Raw genomic sequence first — 9,410 nt, forward strand, 5'->3', positions numbered from 1 at the left:
TTATTATTATTATTATTATTATTATCATTATTATTATTATTATTATATATCAATGTGCATATCTATTCAATTACAAATATATTCTTATATTTTTAATATCTGTATGCAGTAAAACCTTTTAAAGAAACTAGTGTGATGACAGAAAATAAACAAAATATTTTACCATGCTAGTTTTTAATGTAAATACAATGGATAATTAATTGGGTTATAAGATCTTATAAATTTTTCTTTTGGATTTTGTTTTCTTATAACTATTTAGTTTTTTTTCCAGACTTTCTCCCCTTCCTTTCTTGAAAAATGTCGAAAGATGTAACTATGTTAATACTTGATAAATAACTATATTAAATTAATGAATATTAAGTTGAAATAACTTTTGAAATAATGTAAATAAACGAAGAGTTAAAAGGAAGTAGATTATTTCTTTTTAAGAAAAAGAGGAGAAATTTTTGAGAATACTGGTCAGATATATTAAGCAGATTCCATAAATGGTAATTGAATTTTTTGGCAAATCTAGGCGTGTCTTGTTTTCTAGTTTCAGTTCTCTCTAAAATCTGGTCCTAATATTTCGCTACTACAGAGGTCAAATATTGTTTTATAACGAAGTACATTTCAGTTCAATGGACATACTGTTTTATTCCTAATTAAAAATATGCTATTATTTCAGATCAGTATCCATAACTATGAAATTATATATATAAATGCGTAAAATAACTAATTCCAGACGATTTATAAGCGTTAACAAAATTGGGCTGATCACCGTTCCATAACAAAAGACGAACATAACTATTTCAACCAATCAACTCACTTCTTGCATGTACTGGTAGGTTAGTGAAAATTTCCCTTAATTTAGGGTTTAAGAAATAAGGTTATTTTTATTTCCAAAATGTATTCTTTTTCGGAAAGCCAATACCCTTTCCGATAGCTAAGGATCATTTTATTCCAGTGGATTATAAGGCTGATCTACTCCTCATTATGATCTAATATAAATTTTGCGAGTTAAGGTAAGTTCTCTCCGGTAAAAGCTGAGAGGCTTTTTACACTTTTTTAGTTCGACATCTCGTCATTCCTTTTTTACTGTTTTATTCTTTGATGATCAAACTGTTAATATTTACTCATAATTATGCTCAAACGAAGACTTGTGAACTTTATTTCTACGCTAACATAAAAGTGTGAACTTAGCTCTAATTCTATCTTAGTGAAAAACTATACAAAATTGTATGTACCCTCATATATGTTCTAGCCATTAAATTTTTATATTATTCTCATCAAGTTTCAGAGTTTTATATTGCTATTTACAGGGAAATGCACACTCGTATATGTACACTGTTGAAATGGATGCACTTTCACTCATTGATGTCGTATTTTTTTAAAACTATAATGTGTGGTCTTAAGTGGAATAACTTGGCGAAAATTCTAAATCCAAAAGTAATGTGACTACAATCGAGTGGAACTCATTGACTGCACAGTAAGCAAATTGCTCTTTTCATTAAAATCCTAACTATATGTCTTACACATACACAACATGTTTACCTATGCTATTCAGTAACTTTTTACTTATTTCCTTTATTAATAACAATAAAAATATTTCCCCAGTTCCACTCCTATTTTTACGAAATCTCCCCAAACAAGATATTCTAGTCGATTGAAATTTCCTTGATATTTTTCTAATATATATATATATATATATATATATATATATATATATATTGCGAGAGATGACGATAAACCACAAGTTTATATTAGTTCCTTCGTACATTTCACCATATTTTGTTACTTAAGAAAGGAGTGTTTGCCAAACAGACATATCCTCCCAATGAATTTATAATCATATGTGTAAGAAATCACTTATTGCTAACCATTGCATTTATGTTTACCAGTATTTTAATACAGTGTTGCTATTGTTTGCTTGTATCAAATGGATGCATAGTTTAACTTTGAGATTTTGTCTGAAAAAGCTAAGCAAAGAATCTACATTAACGTTCGAATTTCTAAGAATAGCAGCCGAATCTCCCTTAAATCTCATCCTACCGTCTTTATTAACAAGACAAGTTGGATAATGTATTCGTAGGTATCTATAGAAAGCCAAGATGGTTCTGGTTTAGCATCTTTCAACGTAGAACTGTTTCATTAGGGCTGACATTGGTGTAATCATATTTATAGTAGCAAGATCAACTTATAATTCAGGGCAGCTAAAGTTCATGAATCGTGTCGGATAAGATGCTACGTGTTACGTCACTGACATCTTTACCAGTGATTGTATATATATATGTATATATACACAAACATACACATAGACACATAGACACATACATCCATGTATGTTTATGTGTGTATGTATATATGTTCATGTATGCATATGTTTCATATGCATATATGTACGTGTATGCATATACACACACACACACACATATATATAAATGTGTGTGTGTATTATATCACTGTATTGACTAACTATTGGGTGTTATACACCGCTGATCACATGCACTTCTTTGCATCGATGTAGCTTTCAAATATTGCTACCCCAATGGCTAGGCAGGCAGACCAACATTCCCTCTCAACAGAACATCAATCCGTCACAGGGGTACCGATTTACTGCTGAGTGGACTGTAGTAATGTGAAATGAAGTGTTCTGCTCACAAACACAACACACTGCTGGTCTACGAATCAAAACAACAATCTTATGATTGTGAGTGCAACACCGTAACCACTAGGCCATGCATGTTCACATGTATATGTACATATATGTGTATGTTAATGTGTATCTGTATATATATGTGTGTGGGTGTATACATGTTTGTGTGTATATTTATATATCATCATTTAACATCTGTTGTCCTTGCTGGCATGGGCTGGACGGTTTGACTGGGCTGGCATGTTGGAAGGTTGTGCCAGACTCTAGTCTGACTTGGCATGGTTTTCTACAGCTGGATGCCCTTCCTAATGTCAACCACTCTGAGAGTGTAATAGGTGCTTTTACATGCCACCGGCATGAGTGCCACTTGTGTGACACTGGGGTTCGTTTACGTGCCACTGGTATGGATACCAGTTTGCATGACACCAGTATCTGCCACAACTGCAATTTTGTATGTCTTGGGAAGAATAAGGTCATCTTCTTGCAAACAAAAAAAGACTCCTCAATTCATTGATATTTAGCATAGCCACTTATGGAGTTGGATTATTAAGAAAATTGATGTGCAGTGAGTGACAGTGTGCACGTACAGCAGAGTGTAAGCATCTTGAGAGACAAATTGGGCATAAGTGGCATCAGATGTGGTGTTCAAGAGAGAAGACTGCCCTGGTATAGTCATGACGGTCATGTGATGCATATGGATGAGGACAGTTGTGTAAAGAAGTGCTTACTCTAACTGTGGAGATAATCTGTGGAAGAGGTAGACCCAGGAAGATACGGGTTGAGGTGGTGAAACATGATCTTCGGATGTTGAATCTCATGGAGGCGATGATCAAGACTTTTGATGACTAGTTGTGCTTAAGAAGACATGTCAAGCCGAATGAAATTGTAGTTGTGGTCAGTAGTTGGCATTAAGAAGCATCCAGCCATAGAAACCAAGTCAAATCAGACTGGAGCCTAGTACAGCTTTCAGGCTCACCAGTCCCAGTCAAACTGTCTAACTCATGTCAGTGTGCAAAATGGATGATGATGAGGATGAAAATACAAGCATTTTCACAATGGATTTTAGACACATTCTTAGATTAAGTTGGACAGATAAAAGAGCTAATGAGTGGGGCCTTTGCAAGATAAAGTGCCAGGAAAGACTGTTAAACACTAAAAGGAAAAGAAAATAGACCTTCACAAGCCATATACTTAGAAGACAAGATCTTCACAAGTTCCTGTAAATAGATGTGACATGTGGCAAAAGAACAAGATTTAAAGATAACATCAAAGAAACACAGAACTGTACAGACTGACACAGGACAGATATGGATGGAGGGCTGCAGCGATTCATTTATTTGACACTTTTATCTAGAGAGAGGGAGGGAGAAAGATATATGTTTGTGTATATTTATACATATGCATGTGTGTGTGTATTAGGAAGAATATCCAGCTGTAGAAACCATGCCAAAACAGGCCTGGAGCCTGAACAGCTCTTCAGCTGGTCAGCTCCTGTCAAACTGTTCAACCCATGCCAGCAGGGAAAACAGATGTTAAATGATGTTGATATAGATGTATATTTGTGTTGCCTCATCATGACAGTGTGATAGTTGCAAATGAGTGTCATTCATTTCCAGTATTCTTCAAGGATATGCCTGGCCATGGGGTTAATACTACCTTTTTTGGAAACAGGTAAGGGTCATTGACATCCAACCATAGAAAATCTGCCTCCATAAGCTCTGCTTGATCCATGCAAGCATAGAAAAGTGGATGTTAAAGTGACGATGATAATATACATATGTATATTTATTAGAACTAACAGGATAAATAGAACTCAATATATGAGTATATATATTTTATTTTTCATAATCAGTGAAGCACATGGCCTAGTGGTTAGGATGTTACACTTACAATTACAAGGTCATGGGTTTCATTCCCAGACTGAGTGATACATTGTGTTCTTCAGCAAAACACTTCATCTTGTGTCGCTCTATGATTACTTTGTCCATCAGACGTGTGGTATACTGTGTACCTGTACAGGTAATGTTGATTTAATGGATGGAATGAGCTAATGTGCAGCATGAACGTCTGATCATTATAGACAAATCATCCAAGCAGATTTGTTCCACAAGAAATTGCAGAAACAGCTTTCTTGGACTTGAAAGACTACCATACATAATCAGCAGAATTTAGAAAGTGACTCAAGGCCATGCATGAAACTCTTGGCCCTTGATTACTTTGTAACTTCTACTGAATAATAAAATATATGGATTTATATTAATATCATCATCATTGTTTTAAATCCACTTTTCTATGCTTGCCTGGGTCAGAAGGTATTTGTTATTGCAGATTTGCTACTGCTGGATGTCATTCCTATCACCAACTAACACCTGTTTCCAAGCAAGGTATTTCACCATGCCTGGACATATTTTCAGATAACTAACATCACTTGTGTGACTAATACTTTTTTATAACTAAAGGAAGGTGTCTAGGCAAGGAGACTCAAACAAATCCACATGCATGTATATATATTTATATTTGTGTGTGTGTGTGTGTATATATATATATATATATATATATACACTTTATTATAAAAGTTGCAAAATATTCACAGAATTGTTACTCAATTTCGTATTTGAGTACTATTTTTTCCACATTGTTTTGCACCTATGTGCCTCTGTGTGTGTGTATATATATATATATATGTGTGTGCTTATATGTGTATGTCGGCACAGTTGTGGCTGTGTGGTAAGAAGTTTGCTTCCCAACCACATGGATCCAGGTTCAGTTCCACTGTGTGGCACCATGGGCAAATGTCTACTATAGCCTCAGGTTGATCAAAGCCTTGTGAGTGAATTTGGTAGATGGAAATTGAAAGAAGCCCGTCATATATATATATCTGTGTTTGTCCCCCACTCCCTATCACTGCTTGACAACCAGTATTAATTAGTGTGTTGACATCCCTGTAACTTGGCAGTTCAGCAAAAGAGACCAAGAGAATACTAGGCTTCAAAATATAAGTTCTGGAGTCAATTTGTTCAACTAAAACACCTCAAGGTGGTGGTCCAGCATGCCCACAGTCATATGACTGAAACAAGAAAAAGAAAACACACACACCTCGAGGGTATCCAACGAGGGTAACCTCGTTGTATAACGCAACGAGGTTGGCGATTTCAGCCCCATCAAAGCTCCACATAGAGACATCAAACAATGGATCACCATTTTTCTTCACCCAGAAGGAATTGTTATAGACCAGAGTTGACTTTTTAGCATTCATGATGATTCTGATGTCAGGATCACTTATGTTGGTAGATTGTTCAGCAAAAGTTAAGGCCTTCAGGAGGAGTTGATAGTATCAAGGATAGGCTTGCTAATGATATCTATCTTGCTTTTGAAGAGATTGATCAGCCTGCATTTGGGAGAAATTAAGCTTATGGTCCTTAAGTGTAATATGGTGGGGTCGTGTGGTGAGGCAGTCCACATGATCCTAGGCACAGAAATGGCTAAGAAATTTACTCCCAAATGATATGGTTTCTGGTTCACTTCCATTACATGGCACTTTGGATGTCTTCTACTATACTCCTGGGTTGACCTAGCCTTGTGAGTGGATTTGGTTGGTGGAAGCTGAAATGATCCATTACACACACACACATATTCATATATGCTTGTGTATGTATCACATGATAGTTCTTAAATGAGTGTTACTGTCATATAAGCAGTTTTATTCATTTCCAATATTCTGTGTAAACACATTTGGCCATTGGAAATTATTACTTTGCTCGGAAACATGAGAATCAGCAACAGGAGAGGCATCCAGCCATAAAAAATTTGCCAAAATAACCTTCATGCAAGCATAGAAAAATAGACATTTAAATGATAGATATGTGTGTGTGTATTGAAAAATTGCTATTTCAAATGAGATAGCATAATAGTTAATCAATGCTTAGAACTCTATGTAAAGCCATGTATATCCAAATTCCAATCAGGTATAAACATAATTTGTCCTCTGGTTTTCTTTTGGTAGTTTACAGTGTTAATCTGGGAGCAGAATAAAACAGATTCAGTTTATTTTTTATCATAGCATTGTAAATTACAGACTCTTTACATGTGCTTTACCAGCGATTACTTGTATGTTGTAATTGTTATGTAGATGATTGCATAATCACATTGAAATGCAAGATCTTCGGAAGAAAGTGGTAATTTAATCCATGGTTATTTACCGGCCTTACTTGGTTGGTGATGTTAAATATGAACTATTGTGTAAATTTAGGAGAATGTTCTTTGTACAATAGTTCAGGAAAGAGGAAGGTTATATATTTTTATTTTGTCAGTGAGATAAATATAGAGAAAAAAACAAATGAAAAGTAATAATGGTAGTTGAGATATTGAAGGAAAAATGGAAATTCAACACTTGAACTGTTATGGATCAAAGTAAATTTTAACTTATCAATGGTAAATTGTTCAGAAGTTAGTGTAAAGAAAAAGAAGCTGGAATTCAGTATATTAAAAATAAATGTATGTACTTCTCACACATGCATGTTCTCACACCCATATATCAGGTTCAATAAAAAGTAAGCAACATTTTGAACCATGAAGAATTTGTACTGGATAATTGCAGAGTTTTGAATTTTTTTTAAACGTGTTTTTGCAATTGTCTGATAATACAGACATAGATTTGCTCAAATACATCAATAAATTAACATTGATATTTTTTCACCGTTGTTACAATCATCTGAAATGGAACTGTCAAAGCACGATATTCAAGCAATTTTGCTATTCAACTTCAAAAAAGGATGTAAAGCAGCTGAAACTGCTCGCAATATCAGTGAAACATTTGGTGAGGAAATGACCAGTGAGTGGTCAGCTCAAAAATGGTTTTGGTTTAAACGATTTCACAGTAGAAACCTGAGCCTTGAAGATCGTGAGAGTTGTAGACACACATCTGTCACCAATGACGGTCAATTAAAGACCGTCATTCAGAAAAATCCCTGTAAAAACCACTTGAGAACTGGCAAAAGAACTTCAAGTTAGCCAGAAATCTGCCTGCAACCATTTGCATGCAAATGGAAAAGCAAAAAAGCTTGACAAATGGGTACCACACGATTTGAATGAAAATCAGAAAATGCACAGATATAAAATTTGCTTGTTGCTTCTCTGTAACCAGACCAATCCATTTCTCAGCGGTATTGTAACTTGCAATGAAAAGTGAATTCTATACAATAATAAAAAAACGTTTTTTGCAGTGGTTGAACCAAAATGAAGCACCAAAAACCTTCTCTAAACCCAAGCTCTTTAAAAAGAAGATTATGGTGACTTTGGTGGTGTACTGCTGGACTCGTCCACTGTAACTCCTTAAAACCATTACTTTTTAAAACATATTGCCATGAAATTGCCAAAAAGAATGAAAAACTGCTACTCCTCCATCCCAGACTGGTCAATAGAAGAGGGCCAATCATTCTTCATGACAATGCTTGACTACACATTTCACTAATGATGCTCCAGAAGTTGAGGGAACTTGGCTACAAAGTTCTTTCCCACCCAGCTTATTTCCCACACCTTTCTCCTACTGACTACCACTTTTTCAAGCACCTTGATGGTTTCCTGCAAGAGAAGGAGTTAAAAAATCAAACCGATGCTGAAAGTGCGTTCAAAGAGTTCATCAGCTCTAGAACTCCAGATTTTTACATTACTGGAATAAACTTGTAACTTGGCAAAAATGTGTTGATTGTAATGGTACTTGCTTTGATGAATAAAATTTCTACATTGTTGAAATATATTGTGATGAATTTCATGTTTCAAAACGTTGCTTACTTTTTACTCAGCCTGATACAGTTTTAACATTTTATTTACTTACACCTACCAAAATATGATTATAACTGTACATCTGAGCATACACATATACAAAAGGTAGTGTAAGTTTAAATATGCACTCACATGCATGTATACACAGTTAATCTCTACCTCTTCAAACAAAACATTTTTGCAGATATTGTAGAATATGGTAACTCTTATAAAATGAATAAGTATAATGATATATAACATAAACTCTTGGAGTTACCCTATAAATCTGTATATCCCTAAAACGTGAGATTCAAAATGTGGTAAGCAATGCTACAAAATCTGTAAGACCCACAACTTTTCATTTCTTTGATCCCAAAAGGATGAAAGTAAAGTCGTCCTTGATGGAACTTTAACTCAGAATGTAAAAATAGGTAAAATGCTGCTTATTATTTTGTCTGGTGTGCTGACAATTCTTCCATCTCACTGCCTATAATAATAATGATTTCAAATGTTAATTATTTTATTAACCCCAAAAGGATGAAAGGCAAAGTTGACCCCAGTGACATTTGAACTCAGACCATAAAGATGATGAAATGCCGTTGAGCATTTTGTCCGGTGTGCTAACAATTCTGTCAGTTCATTGCCTATAATAATGGTGCCACATAAAAAGCACCCAGTACACTCTGTAAAGTGGTTGGCATTAGGAAGGGCATCCAGCCATAGAAATAAAGCTAAAACAGACTGTGAAACCTGGTGCAGACCCTGGCCTTGCTAGTTCCTATCAAGCCATCCAACATGCTAGCATGAAAAATGGATGTTAAATGTTGATGATGATGATGACATACATGAATTCAACCTCTTTACAATAAGTACTATGGTTGATTTGTTCGAATAAAACCCTTCAAGGCAGTGCCCCAGCATGGCTGCAGTCTAATGACTGAAACAAGTAAAAGATAAGATGTATGTATTTGTGTATGTGTATATATATATATATATATATATATATATATATATATAT

General features: G+C 34.8%; 1 protein-coding gene across 1 annotated transcript in view; it reads left to right on the forward strand.

The window, feature by feature from the left end:
- Nucleotides 1-432: 432 nt before the first annotated feature.
- Nucleotides 433-9,410, forward strand: part of LOC106878101 (kelch-like protein 20) — a 42,156-nt gene continuing 33,178 nt past the window's right edge. Inside the window, exons 1-2 of the mRNA XM_014927211.2 lie at nucleotides 433-1,001; nucleotides 1,299-1,465. The gene's annotated coding sequence lies outside the window, so the exon portion shown is untranslated. The remainder of the gene's footprint in view (nucleotides 1,002-1,298; nucleotides 1,466-9,410) is intronic.

The sequence above is a fragment of the Octopus bimaculoides genome, chromosome 1, assembly GCF_001194135.2.
Source record: "Octopus bimaculoides isolate UCB-OBI-ISO-001 chromosome 1, ASM119413v2, whole genome shotgun sequence".
Lineage (NCBI taxonomy): Eukaryota > Metazoa > Mollusca > Cephalopoda > Octopoda > Octopodidae > Octopus > Octopus bimaculoides.